This window comes from Ambystoma mexicanum, unplaced genomic scaffold, assembly GCF_040938575.1.
Source record: "Ambystoma mexicanum isolate Mex_15411 unplaced genomic scaffold, UKY_AmexF1_1 Mex_scaf34, whole genome shotgun sequence".
NCBI classification, from domain to species: domain Eukaryota; kingdom Metazoa; phylum Chordata; class Amphibia; order Caudata; family Ambystomatidae; genus Ambystoma; species Ambystoma mexicanum.
The window spans coordinates 275,291-294,683 of record NW_027182449.1 but is presented as its reverse complement, the minus strand read 5'-3'; the positions used below and the strand labels follow the sequence as shown (position 1 = coordinate 294,683).

The 19,393-nt window shown below is 55.1% G+C and overlaps 5 non-coding genes across 5 annotated transcripts; all 5 read right to left on the bottom strand.

Moving 5' to 3' along the window:
- Nucleotides 1-4,697: 4,697 nt before the first annotated feature.
- Nucleotides 4,698-4,816, bottom strand: LOC138558747 (5S ribosomal RNA). Its single transcript, XR_011298867.1, has one exon. It is a non-coding gene; the product is annotated as a 5S ribosomal RNA (ribosomal RNA).
- A 2,794-nt stretch (nt 4,817-7,610) lies between these two features.
- On the bottom strand, nt 7,611-7,729 carry LOC138558736 (5S ribosomal RNA). Its single transcript, XR_011298856.1, has one exon. It is a non-coding gene; the product is annotated as a 5S ribosomal RNA (ribosomal RNA).
- Nucleotides 7,730-10,523: 2,794 nt separating this feature from the next.
- Nucleotides 10,524-10,642, bottom strand: LOC138558725 (5S ribosomal RNA). The gene has a single exon (XR_011298845.1). It is a non-coding gene; the product is annotated as a 5S ribosomal RNA (ribosomal RNA).
- A 2,144-nt stretch (nt 10,643-12,786) lies between these two features.
- LOC138558713 (5S ribosomal RNA) lies at nt 12,787-12,905 on the bottom strand. The gene has a single exon (XR_011298833.1). It is a non-coding gene; the product is annotated as a 5S ribosomal RNA (ribosomal RNA).
- Nucleotides 12,906-15,049: 2,144 nt separating this feature from the next.
- Nucleotides 15,050-15,168, bottom strand: LOC138558702 (5S ribosomal RNA). Its single transcript, XR_011298822.1, has one exon. It is a non-coding gene; the product is annotated as a 5S ribosomal RNA (ribosomal RNA).
- Nucleotides 15,169-19,393: the final 4,225 nt, after the last annotated feature.

Sequence of the window (19,393 nt, the reverse complement as noted above, 5' to 3'; positions counted from 1 at the left end):
CAGCTCCGGCAAGACGGCCTGAAAGATCCAGTTGACACCACTTCCCTACCAGCAGTCCTAACAATGTCTATATATGCCCGCAATTTATGAACATATGCCCCAAGACGTTTGGACCCACTTCCCTCCTAGCAGTCCTATACATGTCTTCACCTATCCACGTGTGCCCATGCTAAGGCGAGGCGTTGGGCACAAGTCAATTTAACCAACACAATCCATAGTCTGGCCGCCCACTTCCAGGCAGGAATTGGCCCCAATCGAGGACGCATCTGTGTATTTGCGAACATCAAGCCCCAGCGCCTTTCCGGGTGAATTCAACGCACAAACCAAAGTTGCGGGATACTCTGCACCGAAGAACTTCAAATCTCCCTAATGGTGTGCCCCCTTGCAAACTGGGGACTCCTTCCTAACCCATGTTGAGGATGGATACCCTCAGTGACTAGCCCCAACCTGAAACCCAGCGGAATACCACCAACGCCAACTTGAACCCGCTCTCTCACTGACCTCCCTTCAAAAACTTGTACTAGCCCACCACTGCCCCCCCACACAGAATTTTTTTTTTTTTTTTTTTTTTTTTTTTCCCTCCCTTTTCTTACTCCCCTTTATTTCTCATGCTCTCCACCCTCCTTCCCACGCGTTGACCCTCTTCCCTGCAATCCCCCCTCCTTCCCCCGCCGCCCTTCCTGCGCACGCTGCCACTGGGACTGGGCTCCACAAGGCACCCACCCCTCCCAGGGAGGCCCGCGAAAAACCCACGACATGCACAACAGCACAATGCAGAGCGTCGTCCCTCGCCACCACAATGGCTCTCCCCCCCCGACAAGGCCGTGTCCGAGCGCGAGGGAGAAGTCCCCGCGGGCCCAGAGGTTAAGATTCAGTCTAAACCTTCCAGCCATCACCTTTGTTTTTGCTTCTAAACCCAGTTTCACTGGAAATTGGGCCTTCCGTCATAATAAACCAAGATGGCTGCGTAATTGATTGGAATAATGGCTTAACATAATTTTCTTCTGCAGAAGTAGGTGCTTTTCTAATCTCATAGGAATGAGTAGCGCCAACATCTTTAGACTCTTAATTCTTTGTGAAGATAGAGTGCTAATTAAACAGAAGAAATAATTAAAATGCAATGACTAGCTAACCAAGCCGACAATGACCAGATACTTGCATGGGGAATCAATAACGTGATGTGGTAGCACTATTTAATAACAAGGAGTCTGGTTCCCCCGGTGACTTCTCGTTTAATGAAATCCATAACGCACAGGAATGCTGTCATCGTTTCAGGAGGGTACGAATACGGTACGGTACATAAGGTACATACGAATCAGACCGGGGCAACCCAAACCGCGCACACCCCCAAGGGCCGACATCGCCAAAACAACCTCTCCACCCTCCGAACCACCGCGCGCCACCCCCGCGAGGCACACGGAGGACGGCGGCCCCAGGGCCACCCAAACACATCCCGCGGCAGCCACCCCCAAACACACTGCATCCCGCTCGCTGCCAGAAACACGGACCAAGGCAGAGACCGTGAAAAAACACTGAGAAGGCGGCTTAAACAGGAAGGCAAGATGGCCGTCTTCCATAGGGGCATGGGGTAGTGAGTGAAAGCCAGTAGAGGCAATGAGGGAAGGGACTGGGATACGGCACACACAGTGAACCGGTTGGATCGTGGTAGAAGCAAAGTCGGTTTTTAAAAGGCTGAAAAGCACAACTAAATGTTAACAGATCCAGGAGCTGCTGCGGCTGCAGACGGGATGGGGTAGCGAGGCTGGCGGACCCAGCGGATAAGAGGTCCCGCCAGACCTAGTCACCGCGGGCTGCCATGAACAATAAGGAGTGAGGTTAGAGAGAGGGGGTTAGTAGATGGAGTAACTCTCTAAGCAGTAGTCGCACAACCTGCGTCAGCGCGTAACTCATCGGCTCCGAGGTGATAATGTGTTCGCGCCCCAGCAAACGAGGAGCCCCCATGCCCCCCACTCGCTACCCCGCCAGTGCGGCATGTGGCAGACTTGCGTGATCTCGCCTGTCCCCGGGAATATTCAGGCGCGAACGAAAGCTGCAGACGCTTAAAACAACGGTATTGATTCTCCAAACAAAACTGCGCGAGTCACCCCTGTGGGGCACACGGAGGACGGCGGCCCTATGGCAAATCAAACACATACTGCGGCCGCGGAGACTCCTTGAAATATGCATTCCCAAACATATTACATACATATCATACATGAAATTACGGGGCGCACAGTGAGTCCATAGATCCCCATAGTCATTATTGATATTAATTATCCGTTAGAAGAACGTGTTCTTTCTGGCACGGGGCGGGCTAGGAAGGGGGCACACGGGCACTTGCCAACCACACTGGCTGGACTCTGATACATATTACATCTTAGCATTTTCCCAATCCTATCACGTTATGTAGCATGCCCAAAGCACATATTTCGCAGCGATCGCGTAAACATAGTTCTGATTTTTACAAAACTAGCCACCCCTGTGGTGCACACGGACGACGTTCAGAGGCCCACGCCCCGCGATATCATCGGCTCCCTAAGCGGAGCTGCACCCCTTCGAATGGATGCTCCTACCCCCCCCCCATCCGCCCGCGGCCCCTGTCGACCTCGACTCCCCCGTTTCCCCCCGACCCAATGAACATGTATCCCCCCTTGCCTACCTCCAGCGTTTGTATCTGGAACCGACCGCTGCAACACAGGAACTCCTCGACACGTCCGCTGCTTCCTATCCCGACGAGATTCGACGACGCTGTCCACCACCTTCGACGGCCCAAAAAAAAAAAAGAACGCAGCTCCGGCAAGACGGGAAACCGAGGGAGGATGTGTGAATGCTCACACCAGCACGGGCTTTTATGCCCGGCTTCTCCCCGGTTTCCCGCCCTGCCCCGAAGCTTTCGCGCCCTGCCAGGGGGGGGCGGGCCCCTTTCCGTCATCATCCTCCCCCCCGGCGCATTTCCCTTACGTGTGTGGGGGGAGGGGAAGGGCGGCCTGTACCGCCCCCACTAAGGGGCGGCGCTCGCCATGCCTGCTTCGCCGGCGCGTTCGCCCGCCGGACTCTCTACCCCACTGCTGCCCCAAGTTGGTTTGGCAAAAGTTTGCAAAGAAGCTGCCCGTGAATTTACCTCAAGCCACACTAGCACTCACCCAGGCGTCAGTTCCTTACAAAAATAGAAAGCACCTCTAAAAAAAGAAGAAATAAACACACACACAATTTTCCTGCTGCGGTCTCCTCGACTCTTTGGAAGGCAGAGGGCGATGTTGGTTGAGGCCTTACCTTCTCAGGCTGGCGGCCTACAAGTCCAGGAAAGAAGCAGGCCCAGTAACAGCAACTGAGGCCCCCAGCCCAGCCACGCCTAGGCAGGCATCAGCGGAAGGCTGACTCTCTACCCCAGTGCTGCCCCAAGTTGTTTTGGCAAAAGTTTGCAAAGAAGCTGCCCGTAAATTTACCTCAAGCCACACTAGCACTCACCCAGGCGTCGGTTCCTTACAAAAATAGAAAGCATCTCTAAAAAAGAAGAAATAAACACACACACAATTTTCCTGCTGGGGACTCCTCGACTCTTTGGAAGGCAGAGGGCGATGTTGGTTGAGGCCCTTACTTTCTCCGGCTGGTGGCCTACAAGTCCAGGAAAGAAGCAGGCCCAGTAACAGCAGCTGAGGCCCCCAGCCCAGCCACGCCTAGGCAGGCATCAGCAGAAGGCTGACTCTCTACCCCACTGCTGCCCCAAGTTGGTTTGGCAAAAGTTTGCAAAGAAGCTGCCCGTGAATTTACCTCAAGCCACACTAGCACTCATCCAGGCGTCAGTTCCTTGCAAAAATAGAAAGCACCTCTAAAAAAAGAAGAAATAAACACACACACAATTTTCCTGCTGCGGTCTCCTCGACTCCTTAGAAGGCGGAGGGCAACCTTCGCCGCTGGTGGCCTTCACATGCAGGAAAGAAGCACACCCAGGAACAGCAGCTGAGGCTCCCAGCCCAGGCAGGCTTCAGCTGAAGGCCGACTTGGGAAGCACTGAGGCCAGACCCTGGGCTCCTGGGTCCCTCGGCTGAAGGCTCGAGGCCAGACCCCTTGGCTCCTGTGTCCCTTGGCTGAAGGCTCGACCAGTGCTCGACCAGGCTCGATCAGGCGAGATATTAGGTAGCATGGGGCCCAGCTGGGACTTCTAGGAAGCTTAGGGTGACGGCCGCTTCTGCCCCATCATCCAGAGGCCTGGCTATGGAGAGGCATGATGTGGCCTCCCTCCCTTCCTGCCTCTTGTAGGCACTTCTCCCCCGTGAGCACTTCCCGCTCCAAGTGTCCCCTTGTCTCCCAGGGTGCACTCTTCCTCTAGAGCCCACATATGCAGATGAGGCCCATCCACTTGCCTCCCCTAGCTGTAGGGGGCCTTGCGCGTCCACTGGAGAGAAAACGGGGAGACGCTGGAGGTGCTTTGCCAGGGACACGAGTGGCCCTTTCTGGCTGCATCCACCCACCCGAGGCGGCGAGCTGCTGCCCTGGCTTCAGTCTCCTGCTGCTCCAAGTTAGTTTGGCGACAACGTGTCCGCCTCTGACGGGGCTCTGCATTGGAGCGAGGGCTGCTGTCTGCCCCTGTGCCTTTTTCACGCGCCGTGTTTGTTAAAATTAAAAGCGGAATGGAGGAAAAATGTAGTTCAAGACGGGGAAGACGAACGCCGCCTATCGGGCACAGAGTAGCAAAATGCCTACAGCACCTGGTATTCCCAGGCGGTCTCCCATCCAAGTACTAACCAGGCCCGACCCTGCTTAGCTTCCGAGATCGGACGAGATCGGGCGCATTCAGGGTGGTATGGCCGTAGGCGAAGAGTGCGCCGATTCCGAGCCTCTTGTGCTGTGTCGGCTCCTCCGACGTCCACTGCCCTCTTGCAAGGCTGAACGCTGTCCTCTGCAGTGTGCTTCTGCCCTTCTTTTTGCCTCAAGCTCAGGAGCCACAGCTGCCAGCTTGGAAAAGCAACGAGCGGCTCCATGCACCCACTTTTGAAATACCCACTTGCCTACTCATGTTTGCAAAGAAAGTGTCTGTAAATTCAGGCCAAGCCACACTTGCACTCACTCACCCAAGCATCCGTTCCTTACAAAACTTTAAAAAAAAACTCGGAAAGAAAGATGGAAATAAACACACACACAATTTTCCTGCTGGGGTCTCCTCGACTCTTTGGAAGGCAGAGGGCGATGTTGGTTGAGGCCTTACCTTCTCGGGCTGGCGGCCTACAAGTCCAGGAAAGAAGCAGGCCCAGTAACAGCAGCTGAGGCCCCCAGCCCAGCCCAGCCCAGGCAGGCATCAGCTTAAGGCTGACTCTCTACCCCACTGCTGCCCCAAATTGGTTTGGCAAAAGTTTGCAAAGAAGATGCCTGTAAATTTAACTCACGCCACACTAGCACTCACCCAGGCGTCGGTTCCTTACAAAAATAGAAAGCACCTCTAAAAAAGAAGAAATAAACACACACACAATTTTCCTGCTGGGGTCTCCTCGACTCTTTGAAAGGCAGAGGGCGATGTTGGTTGAGGCCCTTACCTTCTCCGGCTGGTGGCCTACAAGTCCAGGAAAGAAGCATGCCCAGTAACAGCAGCTGAGGCCCCCAGACCAGCCCAGCCCAGCCCAGGCAGCCATCAGCTGAAGGCTGACTCTCTACCCCAGTGCTGGTCCAAGTTGGTTTGGCAAAAGTTTGCAAAGAAGATGCCTGTAAATGTAACTCACGCCACACTAGCACTCACCCAGGCGTCGGTTCCTTACAAAAATAGAAAGCACCTCTAAAAAAAGAAGAAATAAACACACACACAATTTTCCTGCTGCGGTCTCCTCGACTCTTTGGAAGGCAGAGGGCGATGTTGGTTGAAGCCCTTACCTTCTCTGGCTGGCGGCCTACAAGACCAGGAAAGAAGCAGGCCCAGTAACAGCAGCTGAGGCCCCCAGCCCAGCCACGCCTAGGCAGGCATCAGCGGAAGGCTGACTCTCTACCCCAGTGCTGCTCCAAGTTGGTTTGGCAAAAGTTTGCAAAGAAGCTGCCCGTAAATTCACCTCAAGCCACACTAGCACTCACCCAGTCGTCAGTTCCTTACAAAAATAGAAAGAATCTCTAAAAAAGAAGAAATAAACACACACACAATTTTCCTGCTTCTATTCCCTCGACTCTTTGGAAGGCAGAGGGCGATGTTGGTTGAGGCCTTACCTTCTCGGGCTGGCGGCCTACAAGTCCAGGAAAGAAGCAGGCCCAGTAACAGCAGCTGAGGCCCCCAGCCCAGCCCAGCCCAGGCAGCCATCAGCTGAAGGCTGACTCTCTACCCCAGTGCTGGTCCAAGTTGGTTTGGCAAAATTTTGCAAAGAAGATGCCTGTAAATGTAACTCACGCCACACTAGCACTCACCCAGGCGTCGGTTCCTTACAAAAATAGAAAGCACCTCTAAAAAAAGAAGAAATAAACACACACACAATTTTCCTGCTGCGGTCTCCTCGACTCTTTGGAAGGCAGAGGGCGATGTTGGTTGAAGCCCTTACCTTCTCTGGCTGGCGGCCTACAAGACCAGGAAAGAAGCAGGCCCAGTAACAGCAGCTGAGGCCCCCAGCCCAGCCACGCCTAGGCAGGCATCAGCGGAAGGCTGACTCTCTACCCCAGTGCTGCTCCAAGTTGGTTTGGCAAAAGTTTGCAAAGAAGCTGCCCGTAAATTCACCTCAAGCCACACTAGCACTCACCCAGGCGTCAGTTCCTTACAAAAATAGAAAGAATCTCTAAAAAAGAAGAAATAAACACACACACAATTTTCCTGCTTCTATCCCCTCGACTCCTTGGAAGGCGGAGGGCAACCTTCGCCGCTGGTGGCCTTCACATGCAGGAAAGAAGCACACCCAGGAACAGCAGCTGAGGCTCCCAGCCCAGGCAGGCTTCAGCTGAAGGCCGACTTGGGAAGCACTGAGGCCAGACCCTGGGCTCCTGGGTCCCTCGGTTGAAGGCTCGAGGCCAGACCCCTTGGCTCCTGTGTCCCTTGGCTGAAGGCTCGACCAGTGCTCGACCAGGCTCGATCAGGCGAGATATTAGGTAGCATGGGGCCCAGCTGGGACTTCTAGGAAGCTTAGGGTGATGGCCGCTTCTGCCCCATCATCCAGAGGCCTGGCTATGGAGAGGCATGATGTGGCCTCCCTCCCTTCCTGCCTCTTGTAGGCACTTCTCCCCCGTGAGCACTTCCCGCTCCAAGTGTCCCCTTGTCTCCCAGGGTGCACTCTTCCTCTAGAGCCCACATATGCAGATGAGGCCCATCCACTTGCCTCCCCTAGCTGTAGGGGGCCTTGCGCGTCCACTGGAGAGAAAACGGGGAGACGCTGGAGGTGCTTTGCCAGGGACACGAGTGGCCCTTTCTGGCTGCATCCACCCACCCGAGGCGGCGAGCTGCTGCCCTGGCTTCAGTCTCCTGCTGCTCCAAGTTAGTTTGGCGACAACGTGTCCGCCTCTGACGGGGCTCTGCATTGGAGCGAGGGCTGCTGTCTGCCCCTGTGCCTTTTTCACGCGCCGTGTTTGTTAAAATTAAAAGCGGAATGGAGGAAAAATGTAGTTCAAGACGGGGAAGACGAACGCCGCCTATCGGGCACAGAGTAGCAAAATGCCTACAGCACCTGGTATTCCCAGGCGGTCTCCCATCCAAGTACTAACCAGGCCCGACCCTGCTTAGCTTCCGAGATCGGACGAGATCGGGCGCATTCAGGGTGGTATGGCCGTAGGCGAAGAGTGCGCCGATTCCGAGCCTCTTGTGCTGTGTCGGCTCCTCCGACGTCCACTGCCCTCTTGCAAGGCTGAACGCTGTCCTCTGCAGTGTGCTTCTGCCCTTCTTTTTGCCTCAAGCTCAGGAGCCACAGCTGCCAGCTTGGAAAAGCAACGAGCGGCTCCATGCACCCACTTTTGAAATACCCACTTGCCTACTCATGTTTGCAAAGAAAGTGTCTGTAAATTCAGGCCAAGCCACACTTGCACTCACTCACCCAAGCATCCGTTCCTTACAAAACTTTAAAAAAAAACTCGGAAAGAAAGATGGAAATAAACACACACACAATTTTCCTGCTGGGGTCTCCTCGACTCTTTGGAAGGCAGAGGGCGATGTTGGTTGAGGCCTTACCTTCTCGGGCTGGCGGCCTACAAGTCCAGGAAAGAAGCAGGCCCAGTAACAGCAGCTGAGGCCCCCAGCCCAGCCCAGCCCAGGCAGGCATCAGCTTAAGGCTGACTCTCTACCCCACTGCTGCCCCAAATTGGTTTGGCAAAAGTTTGCAAAGAAGATGCCTGTAAATTTAACTCACGCCACACTAGCACTCACCCAGGCGTCGGTTCCTTACAAAAATAGAAAGCACCTCTAAAAAAGAAGAAATAAACACACACACAATTTTCCTGCTGGGGTCTCCTCGACTCTTTGAAAGGCAGAGGGCGATGTTGGTTGAGGCCCTTACCTTCTCCGGCTGGTGGCCTACAAGTCCAGGAAAGAAGCATGCCCAGTAACAGCAGCTGAGGCCCCCAGACCAGCCCAGCCCAGCCCAGGCAGCCATCAGCTGAAGGCTGACTCTCTACCCCAGTGCTGGTCCAAGTTGGTTTGGCAAAAGTTTGCAAAGAAGATGCCTGTAAATGTAACTCACGCCACACTAGCACTCACCCAGGCGTCGGTTCCTTACAAAAATAGAAAGCACCTCTAAAAAAAGAAGAAATAAACACACACACAATTTTCCTGCTGCGGTCTCCTCGACTCTTTGGAAGGCAGAGGGCGATGTTGGTTGAAGCCCTTACCTTCTCTGGCTGGCGGCCTACAAGACCAGGAAAGAAGCAGGCCCAGTAACAGCAGCTGAGGCCCCCAGCCCAGCCACGCCTAGGCAGGCATCAGCGGAAGGCTGACTCTCTACCCCAGTGCTGCTCCAAGTTGGTTTGGCAAAAGTTTGCAAAGAAGCTGCCCGTAAATTCACCTCAAGCCACACTAGCACTCACCCAGTCGTCAGTTCCTTACAAAAATAGAAAGAATCTCTAAAAAAGAAGAAATAAACACACACACAATTTTCCTGCTTCTATTCCCTCGACTCTTTGGAAGGCAGAGGGCGATGTTGGTTGAGGCCTTACCTTCTCGGGCTGGCGGCCTACAAGTCCAGGAAAGAAGCAGGCCCAGTAACAGCAGCTGAGGCCCCCAGCCCAGCCCAGCCCAGGCAGCCATCAGCTGAAGGCTGACTCTCTACCCCAGTGCTGGTCCAAGTTGGTTTGGCAAAATTTTGCAAAGAAGATGCCTGTAAATGTAACTCACGCCACACTAGCACTCACCCAGGCGTCGGTTCCTTACAAAAATAGAAAGCACCTCTAAAAAAAGAAGAAATAAACACACACACAATTTTCCTGCTGCGGTCTCCTCGACTCTTTGGAAGGCAGAGGGCGATGTTGGTTGAAGCCCTTACCTTCTCTGGCTGGCGGCCTACAAGACCAGGAAAGAAGCAGGCCCAGTAACAGCAGCTGAGGCCCCCAGCCCAGCCACGCCTAGGCAGGCATCAGCGGAAGGCTGACTCTCTACCCCAGTGCTGCTCCAAGTTGGTTTGGCAAAAGTTTGCAAAGAAGCTGCCCGTAAATTCACCTCAAGCCACACTAGCACTCACCCAGGCGTCAGTTCCTTACAAAAATAGAAAGAATCTCTAAAAAAGAAGAAATAAACACACACACAATTTTCCTGCTTCTATCCCCTCGACTCCTTGGAAGGCGGAGGGCAACCTTCGCCGCTGGTGGCCTTCACATGCAGGAAAGAAGCACACCCAGGAACAGCAGCTGAGGCTCCCAGCCCAGGCAGGCTTCAGCTGAAGGCCGACTTGGGAAGCACTGAGGCCAGACCCTGGGCTCCTGGGTCCCTCGGTTGAAGGCTCGAGGCCAGACCCCTTGGCTCCTGTGTCCCTTGGCTGAAGGCTCGACCAGTGCTCGACCAGGCTCGATCAGGCGAGATATTAGGTAGCATGGGGCCCAGCTGGGACTTCTAGGAAGCTTAGGGTGACGGCCGCTTCTGCCCCATCATCCAGAGGCCTGGCTATGGAGAGGCATGATGTGGCCTCCCTCCCTTCCTGCCTCTTGTAGGCACTTCTCCCCCGTGAGCACTTCCCGCTCCAAGTGTCCCCTTGTCTCCCAGGGTGCACTCTTCCTCTAGAGCCCACATATGCAGATGAGGCCCATCCACTTGCCTCCCCTAGCTGTAGGGGGCCTTGCGCGTCCACTGGAGAGAAAACGGGGAGACGCTGGAGGTGCTTTGCCAGGGACACGAGTGGCCCTTTCTGGCTGCATCCACCCACCCGAGGCGGCGAGCTGCTGCCCTGGCTTCAGTCTCCTGCTGCTCCAAGTTAGTTTGGCGACAACGTGTCCGCCTCTGACGGGGCTCTGCATTGGAGCGAGGGCTGCTGTCTGCCCCTGTGCCTTTTTCACGCGCCGTGTTTGTTAAAATTAAAAGCGGAATGGAGGAAAAATGTAGTTCAAGACGGGGAAGACGAACGCCGCCTATCGGGCACAGAGTAGCAAAATGCCTACAGCACCTGGTATTCCCAGGCGGTCTCCCATCCAAGTACTAACCAGGCCCGACCCTGCTTAGCTTCCGAGATCGGACGAGATCGGGCGCATTCAGGGTGGTATGGCCGTAGGCGAAGAGTGCGCCGATTCCGAGCCTCTTGTGCTGTGTCGGCTCCTCCGACGTCCACTGCCCTCTTGCAAGGCTGAACGCTGTCCTCTGCAGTGTGCTTCTGCCCTTCTTTTTGCCTCAAGCTCAGGAGCCACAGCTGCCAGCTTGGAAAAGCAACGAGCGGCTCCATGCACCCACTTTTGAAATACCCACTTGCCTACTCATGTTTGCAAAGAAAGTGTCTGTAAATTCAGGCCAAGCCACACTTGCACTCACTCACCCAAGCATCCGTTCCTTACAAAACTTTAAAAAAAAACTCGGAAAGAAAGATGGAAATAAACACACACACAATTTTCCTGCTGGGGTCTCCTCGACTCTTTGGAAGGCAGAGGGCGATGTTGGTTGAGGCCTTACCTTCTCGGGCTGGCGGCCTACAAGTCCAGGAAAGAAGCAGGCCCAGTAACAGCAGCTGAGGCCCCCAGCCCAGCCCAGCCCAGGCAGGCATCAGCTTAAGGCTGACTCTCTACCCCACTGCTGCCCCAAATTGGTTTGGCAAAAGTTTGCAAAGAAGATGCCTGTAAATTTAACTCACGCCACACTAGCACTCACCCAGGCGTCGGTTCCTTACAAAAATAGAAAGCACCTCTAAAAAAGAAGAAATAAACACACACACAATTTTCCTGCTGGGGTCTCCTCGACTCTTTGAAAGGCAGAGGGCGATGTTGGTTGAGGCCCTTACCTTCTCCGGCTGGTGGCCTACAAGTCCAGGAAAGAAGCATGCCCAGTAACAGCAGCTGAGGCCCCCAGACCAGCCCAGCCCAGCCCAGGCAGCCATCAGCTGAAGGCTGACTCTCTACCCCAGTGCTGGTCCAAGTTGGTTTGGCAAAAGTTTGCAAAGAAGATGCCTGTAAATGTAACTCACGCCACACTAGCACTCACCCAGGCGTCGGTTCCTTACAAAAATAGAAAGCACCTCTAAAAAAAGAAGAAATAAACACACACACAATTTTCCTGCTGCGGTCTCCTCGACTCTTTGGAAGGCAGAGGGCGATGTTGGTTGAAGCCCTTACCTTCTCTGGCTGGCGGCCTACAAGACCAGGAAAGAAGCAGGCCCAGTAACAGCAGCTGAGGCCCCCAGCCCAGCCACGCCTAGGCAGGCATCAGCGGAAGGCTGACTCTCTACCCCAGTGCTGCTCCAAGTTGGTTTGGCAAAAGTTTGCAAAGAAGCTGCCCGTAAATTCACCTCAAGCCACACTAGCACTCACCCAGGCGTCAGTTCCTTACAAAAATAGAAAGAATCTCTAAAAAAGAAGAAATAAACACACACACAATTTTCCTGCTTCTATCCCCTCGACTCCTTGGAAGGCGGAGGGCAACCTTCGCCGCTGGTGGCCTTCACATGCAGGAAAGAAGCACACCCAGGAACAGCAGCTGAGGCTCCCAGCCCAGGCAGGCTTCAGCTGAAGGCCGACTTGGGAAGCACTGAGGCCAGACCCTGGGCTCCTGGGTCCCTCGGTTGAAGGCTCGAGGCCAGACCCCTTGGCTCCTGTGTCCCTTGGCTGAAGGCTCGACCAGTGCTCGACCAGGCTCGATCAGGCGAGATATTAGGTAGCATGGGGCCCAGCTGGGACTTCTAGGAAGCTTAGGGTGACGGCCGCTTCTGCCCCATCATCCAGAGGCCTGGCTATGGAGAGGCATGATGTGGCCTCCCTCCCTTCCTGCCTCTTGTAGGCACTTCTCCCCCGTGAGCACTTCCCGCTCCAAGTGTCCCCTTGTCTCCCAGGGTGCACTCTTCCTCTAGAGCCCACATATGCAGATGAGGCCCATCCACTTGCCTCCCCTAGCTGTAGGGGGCCTTGCGCGTCCACTGGAGAGAAAACGGGGAGACGCTGGAGGTGCTTTGCCAGGGACACGAGTGGCCCTTTCTGGCTGCATCCACCCACCCGAGGCGGCGAGCTGCTGCCCTGGCTTCAGTCTCCTGCTGCTCCAAGTTAGTTTGGCGACAACGTGTCCGCCTCTGACGGGGCTCTGCATTGGAGCGAGGGCTGCTGTCTGCCCCTGTGCCTTTTTCACGCGCCGTGTTTGTTAAAATTAAAAGCGGAATGGAGGAAAAATGTAGTTCAAGACGGGGAAGACGAACGCCGCCTATCGGGCACAGAGTAGCAAAATGCCTACAGCACCTGGTATTCCCAGGCGGTCTCCCATCCAAGTACTAACCAGGCCCGACCCTGCTTAGCTTCCGAGATCGGACGAGATCGGGCGCATTCAGGGTGGTATGGCCGTAGGCGAAGAGTGCGCCGATTCCGAGCCTCTTGTGCTGTGTCGGCTCCTCCGACGTCCACTGCCCTCTTGCAAGGCTGAACGCTGTCCTCTGCAGTGTGCTTCTGCCCTTCTTTTTGCCTCAAGCTCAGGAGCCACAGCTGCCAGCTTGGAAAAGCAACGAGCGGCTCCATGCACCCACTTTTGAAATACCCACTTGCCTACTCATGTTTGCAAAGAAAGTGTCTGTAAATTCAGGCCAAGCCACACTTGCACTCACTCACCCAAGCATCCGTTCCTTACAAAACTTTAAAAAAAAACTCGGAAAGAAAGATGGAAATAAACACACACACAATTTTCCTGCTGGGGTCTCCTCGACTCTTTGGAAGGCAGAGGGCGATGTTGGTTGAGGCCTTACCTTCTCGGGCTGGCGGCCTACAAGTCCAGGAAAGAAGCAGGCCCAGTAACAGCAGCTGAGGCCCCCAGCCCAGCCCAGCCCAGGCAGGCATCAGCTTAAGGCTGACTCTCTACCCCACTGCTGCCCCAAATTGGTTTGGCAAAAGTTTGCAAAGAAGATGCCTGTAAATTTAACTCACGCCACACTAGCACTCACCCAGGCGTCGGTTCCTTACAAAAATAGAAAGCACCTCTAAAAAAGAAGAAATAAACACACACACAATTTTCCTGCTGGGGTCTCCTCGACTCTTTGAAAGGCAGAGGGCGATGTTGGTTGAGGCCCTTACCTTCTCCGGCTGGTGGCCTACAAGTCCAGGAAAGAAGCATGCCCAGTAACAGCAGCTGAGGCCCCCAGACCAGCCCAGCCCAGCCCAGGCAGCCATCAGCTGAAGGCTGACTCTCTACCCCAGTGCTGGTCCAAGTTGGTTTGGCAAAAGTTTGCAAAGAAGATGCCTGTAAATGTAACTCACGCCACACTAGCACTCACCCAGGCGTCGGTTCCTTACAAAAATAGAAAGCACCTCTAAAAAAAGAAGAAATAAACACACACACAATTTTCCTGCTGCGGTCTCCTCGACTCTTTGGAAGGCAGAGGGCGATGTTGGTTGAAGCCCTTACCTTCTCTGGCTGGCGGCCTACAAGACCAGGAAAGAAGCAGGCCCAGTAACAGCAGCTGAGGCCCCCAGCCCAGCCACGCCTAGGCAGGCATCAGCGGAAGGCTGACTCTCTACCCCAGTGCTGCTCCAAGTTGGTTTGGCAAAAGTTTGCAAAGAAGCTGCCCGTAAATTCACCTCAAGCCACACTAGCACTCACCCAGGCGTCAGTTCCTTACAAAAATAGAAAGAATCTCTAAAAAAGAAGAAATAAACACACACACAATTTTCCTGCTTCTATCCCCTCGACTCCTTGGAAGGCGGAGGGCAACCTTCGCCGCTGGTGGCCTTCACATGCAGGAAAGAAGCACACCCAGGAACAGCAGCTGAGGCTCCCAGCCCAGGCAGGCTTCAGCTGAAGGCCGACTTGGGAAGCACTGAGGCCAGACCCTGGGCTCCTGGGTCCCTCGGTTGAAGGCTCGAGGCCAGACCCCTTGGCTCCTGTGTCCCTTGGCTGAAGGCTCGACCAGTGCTCGACCAGGCTCGATCAGGCGAGATATTAGGTAGCATGGGGCCCAGCTGGGACTTCTAGGAAGCTTAGGGTGACGGCCGCTTCTGCCCCATCATCCAGAGGCCTGGCTATGGAGAGGCATGATGTGGCCTCCCTCCCTTCCTGCCTCTTGTAGGCACTTCTCCCCCGTGAGCACTTCCCGCTCCAAGTGTCCCCTTGTCTCCCAGGGTGCACTCTTCCTCTAGAGCCCACATATGCAGATGAGGCCCATCCACTTGCCTCCCCTAGCTGTAGGGGGCCTTGCGCGTCCACTGGAGAGAAAACGGGGAGACGCTGGAGGTGCTTTGCCAGGGACACGAGTGGCCCTTTCTGGCTGCATCCACCCACCCGAGGCGGCGAGCTGCTGCCCTGGCTTCAGTCTCCTGCTGCTCCAAGTTAGTTTGGCGACAACGTGTCCGCCTCTGACGGGGCTCTGCATTGGAGCGAGGGCTGCTGTCTGCCCCTGTGCCTTTTTCACGCGCCGTGTTTGTTAAAATTAAAAGCGGAATGGAGGAAAAATGTAGTTCAAGACGGGGAAGACGAACGCCGCCTATCGGGCACAGAGTAGCAAAATGCCTACAGCACCTGGTATTCCCAGGCGGTCTCCCATCCAAGTACTAACCAGGCCCGACCCTGCTTAGCTTCCGAGATCGGACGAGATCGGGCGCATTCAGGGTGGTATGGCCGTAGGCGAAGAGTGCGCCGATTCCGAGCCTCTTGTGCTGTGTCGGCTCCTCCGACGTCCACTGCCCTCTTGCAAGGCTGAACGCTGTCCTCTGCAGTGTGCTTCTGCCCTTCTTTTTGCCTCAAGCTCAGGAGCCACAGCTGCCAGCTTGGAAAAGCAACGAGCGGCTCCATGCACCCACTTTTGAAATACCCACTTGCCTACTCATGTTTGCAAAGAAAGTGTCTGTAAATTCAGGCCAAGCCACACTTGCACTCACTCACCCAAGCATCCGTTCCTTACAAAACTTTAAAAAAAAACTCGGAAAGAAAGATGGAAATAAACACACACACAATTTTCCTGCTGGGGTCTCCTCGACTCTTTGGAAGGCAGAGGGCGATGTTGGTTGAGGCCTTACCTTCTCGGGCTGGCGGCCTACAAGTCCAGGAAAGAAGCAGGCCCAGTAACAGCAGCTGAGGCCCCCAGCCCAGCCCAGCCCAGGCAGGCATCAGCTTAAGGCTGACTCTCTACCCCACTGCTGCCCCAAATTGGTTTGGCAAAAGTTTGCAAAGAAGATGCCTGTAAATTTAACTCACGCCACACTAGCACTCACCCAGGCGTCGGTTCCTTACAAAAATAGAAAGCACCTCTAAAAAAGAAGAAATAAACACACACACAATTTTCCTGCTGGGGTCTCCTCGACTCTTTGAAAGGCAGAGGGCGATGTTGGTTGAGGCCCTTACCTTCTCCGGCTGGTGGCCTACAAGTCTAGGAAAGAAGCATGCCCAGTAACAGCAGCTGAGGCCCCCAGACCAGCCCAGCCCAGCCCAGGCAGCCATCAGCTGAAGGCTGACTCTCTACCCCAGTGCTGGTCCAAGTTGGTTTGGCAAAAGTTTGCAAAGAAGATGCCTGTAAATGTAACTCACGCCACACTAGCACTCACCCAGGCGTCGGTTCCTTACAAAAATAGAAAGCACCTCTAAAAAAAGAAGAAATAAACACACACACAATTTTCCTGCTGCGGTCTCCTCGACTCTTTGGAAGGCAGAGGGCGATGTTGGTTGAAGCCCTTACCTTCTCTGGCTGGCGGCCTACAAGACCAGGAAAGAAGCAGGCCCAGTAACAGCAGCTGAGGCCCCCAGCCCAGCCACGCCTAGGCAGGCATCAGCGGAAGGCTGACTCTCTACCCCAGTGCTGCTCCAAGTTGGTTTGGCAAAAGTTTGCAAAGAAGCTGCCCGTAAATTCACCTCAAGCCACACTAGCACTCACCCAGTCGTCAGTTCCTTACAAAAATAGAAAGAATCTCTAAAAAAGAAGAAATAAACACACACACAATTTTCCTGCTTCTATCCCCTCGACTCCTTGGAAGGCGGAGGGCAACCTTCGCCGCTGGTGGCCTTCACATGCAGGAAAGAAGCACACCCAGGAACAGCAGCTGAGGCTCCCAGCCCAGGCAGGCTTCAGCTGAAGGCCGACTTGGGAAGCACTGAGGCCAGACCCTGGGCTCCTGGGTCCCTCGGTTGAAGGCTCGAGGCCAGACCCCTTGGCTCCTGTGTCCCTTGGCTGAAGGCTCGACCAGTGCTCGACCAGGCTCGATCAGGCGAGATATTAGGTAGCATGGGGCCCAGCTGGGACTTCTAGGAAGCTTAGGGTGACGGCCGCTTCTGCTCCATCATCCAGAGGCCTGGCTATGGAGAGGCATGATGTGGCCTCCCTCCCTTCCTGCCTCTTGTAGGCACTTCTCCCCCGTGAGCACTTCCCGCTCCAAGTGTCCCCTTGTCTCCCAGGGTGCACTCTTCCTCTAGAGCCCACATATGCAGATGAGGCCCATCCACTTGCCTCCCCTAGCTGTAGGGGGCCTTGCGCGTCCACTGGAGAGAAAACGGGGAGACGCTGGAGGTGCTTTGCCAGGGACACGAGTGGCCCTTTCTGGCTGCATCCACCCACCCGAGGCGGCGAGCTGCTGCCCTGGCTTCAGTCTCCTGCTGCTCCAAGTTAGTTTGGCGACAACGTGTCCGCCTCTGACGGGGCTCTGCATTGGAGCGAGGGCTGCTGTCTGCCCCTGTGCCTTTTTCACGCGCCGTGTTTGTTAAAATTAAAAGCGGAATGGAGGAAAAATGTAGTTCAAGACGGGGAAGACGAACGCCGCCTATCGGGCACAGAGTAGCAAAATGCCTACAGCACCTGGTATTCCCAGGCGGTCTCCCATCCAAGTACTAACCAGGCCAGGCGAAGAGTGCGCCGATTCCGAGCCTCTTGTGCTGTGTCGGCTCCTCCGACGTCCACTGCCCTCTTGCAAGGCTGAACGCTGTCCTCTGCAGTGTGCTTCTGCCCTTCTTTTTGCCTCAAGCTCAGGAGCCACAGCTGCCAGCTTGGAAAAGCAACGAGCAGCTCCATGCACCCACTTTTGAAATACCCACTTGCCTACTCATGTTTGCAAAGAAAGTGTCTGTAAATTCAGGCCAAGCCACACTTGCACTCACTCACCCAAGCATCCGTTCCTTACAAAACTTTAAAAAAAAACTCGGAAAGAAAGATGGAAATAAACACACACACAATTTTCCTGCTGGGGGCTCCTCGACGCTTTGGAAGGCAGAGGGTGATGTTGGTTGAGGCCCTTACCATATCGGGCTGGTGGCCTACACGTCCAGGAAAGAAGCAGGCCCAGTAACAGCAGCTGAGGCCCCCAGCCCAGCCCAGCCCAGGCAGGCATCAGCAGAAGGCTTAGCGTGGGCACTCAGCGCCTTGCCTTCCCCCCCCCCTTTATCCGTCCTTTCTTACCCCCCCCCCCTCTATTCCTAATCAGTCATACCATGCAAGCAGTAGAAAATTGACACGACACCAGTTTGTGTGGAAAGTTAACATGCCTCAGCAGCTTTATTTGCATAAAGTCTTGGAGTTATCTTACAGGCAATCCGTAATTCACCGTCACCGATACACTATTTCGAGTGCGGCTACCTAGGGCTTCCTCCTCCCCCTCCCCCCCCCCCTGATCGTCCTCGTCCGGTGGACGCCTCGGATCGAGCCCGGCCCTGACTATCCACCTCTCTCTACCCCGGCCGTTGTTTGCAGTGAATTTTTTGGTGTGCCCACCATTTCCCCCCGTGCCCATGTCTAGGTCTTGTTGCGGGTGCCCGACCCCCCGCACACTTGCCCCGTTTCCTGCTCGGACTCTAGCTAAAACCGGCAGCCACGCGGTGCCTCGCTAACATCAGGTTCCTATACCGGCACCGTACTAGTGCCCTTACAATTTCCTATACCGGCACCATACTAGTGCCCTTACAATTTCCTATACCGGCACCACCACAAGTGCCCTTACATTTTTCTATACCGGCACCACCACAAGTGCCCTTACAATTTATGTACGTATCCGTATTTGGGCCGGCACCGCCCTCCGATGCCGGCCCCCACTTTCTGCCTGCCTAGTTGGCCGTCGCTTGCGACGTCCATCTAACCTTTTCTTGCCAAACTCTGCTCAGCCCCCCCTACGCCTTCGCGTTGTTCCGGTTATTGGCATCCTAGTCTTACCCCCGTTATGCCAAAACCCCCCCCCCCCAGGTCTCCCTGCTGTGTCCCCGAGCCCCCCAGAAACATCGCAATTCCCTCTCACTCAAGGGGCCCCCCCCTCCAACTGCAGCCTTAGCAGGTGTCCTCCCCCCCTTGGCTGGTGTCATATCTCTTCCAGATTCCCTGTCCCTCGTACTGTCTTCCTTTCCCAACTGTCTCCCCCATTCCCCCGGTCCCCTATGCTGCGCCCCCCCAGGCCCCCTCTTTCCTGTCCTTGCTGGCCCTCCTTGTCCGGACTCCCCCCGCCCCCGATGCTCCTACCTTTCTTCCTCCCTCCTCGAGCTCCTCCCTCTTGCCCCTCCCCCTCCGTGACGACTTACCCCTGCTGTAAATTTTTGTCCCGGTAGCATACCCCCCCGTATTCTCCTCTTGTTCCCCTCCAACCAGCTTCACTTGCTGCCCTCTTTTTAGTTTGTTGTTCGTTCCCTCCCCCCCCCCGCAATTTGGGTCTTGGAATTGCCTCCCAAGTCCCCTACATCCCTCCCCTTTTTTCCCAGGGCCTCCCCCAAGCCTATTGCTCTTGGGGCGCCGTGCATCTAAACTCTTGGCTGCTCGTTCCCCTGTGGGTCTGCTAGCAGTGCTTTGTTTCAGGGATTGGCCTGTGATTCCTCCAAGACTCTCTGCTGGCTGCCGGCGGCAGAGAGTTCCCCCACACCCAGCTTGCTTCCACAGGGCACTCCCTGATT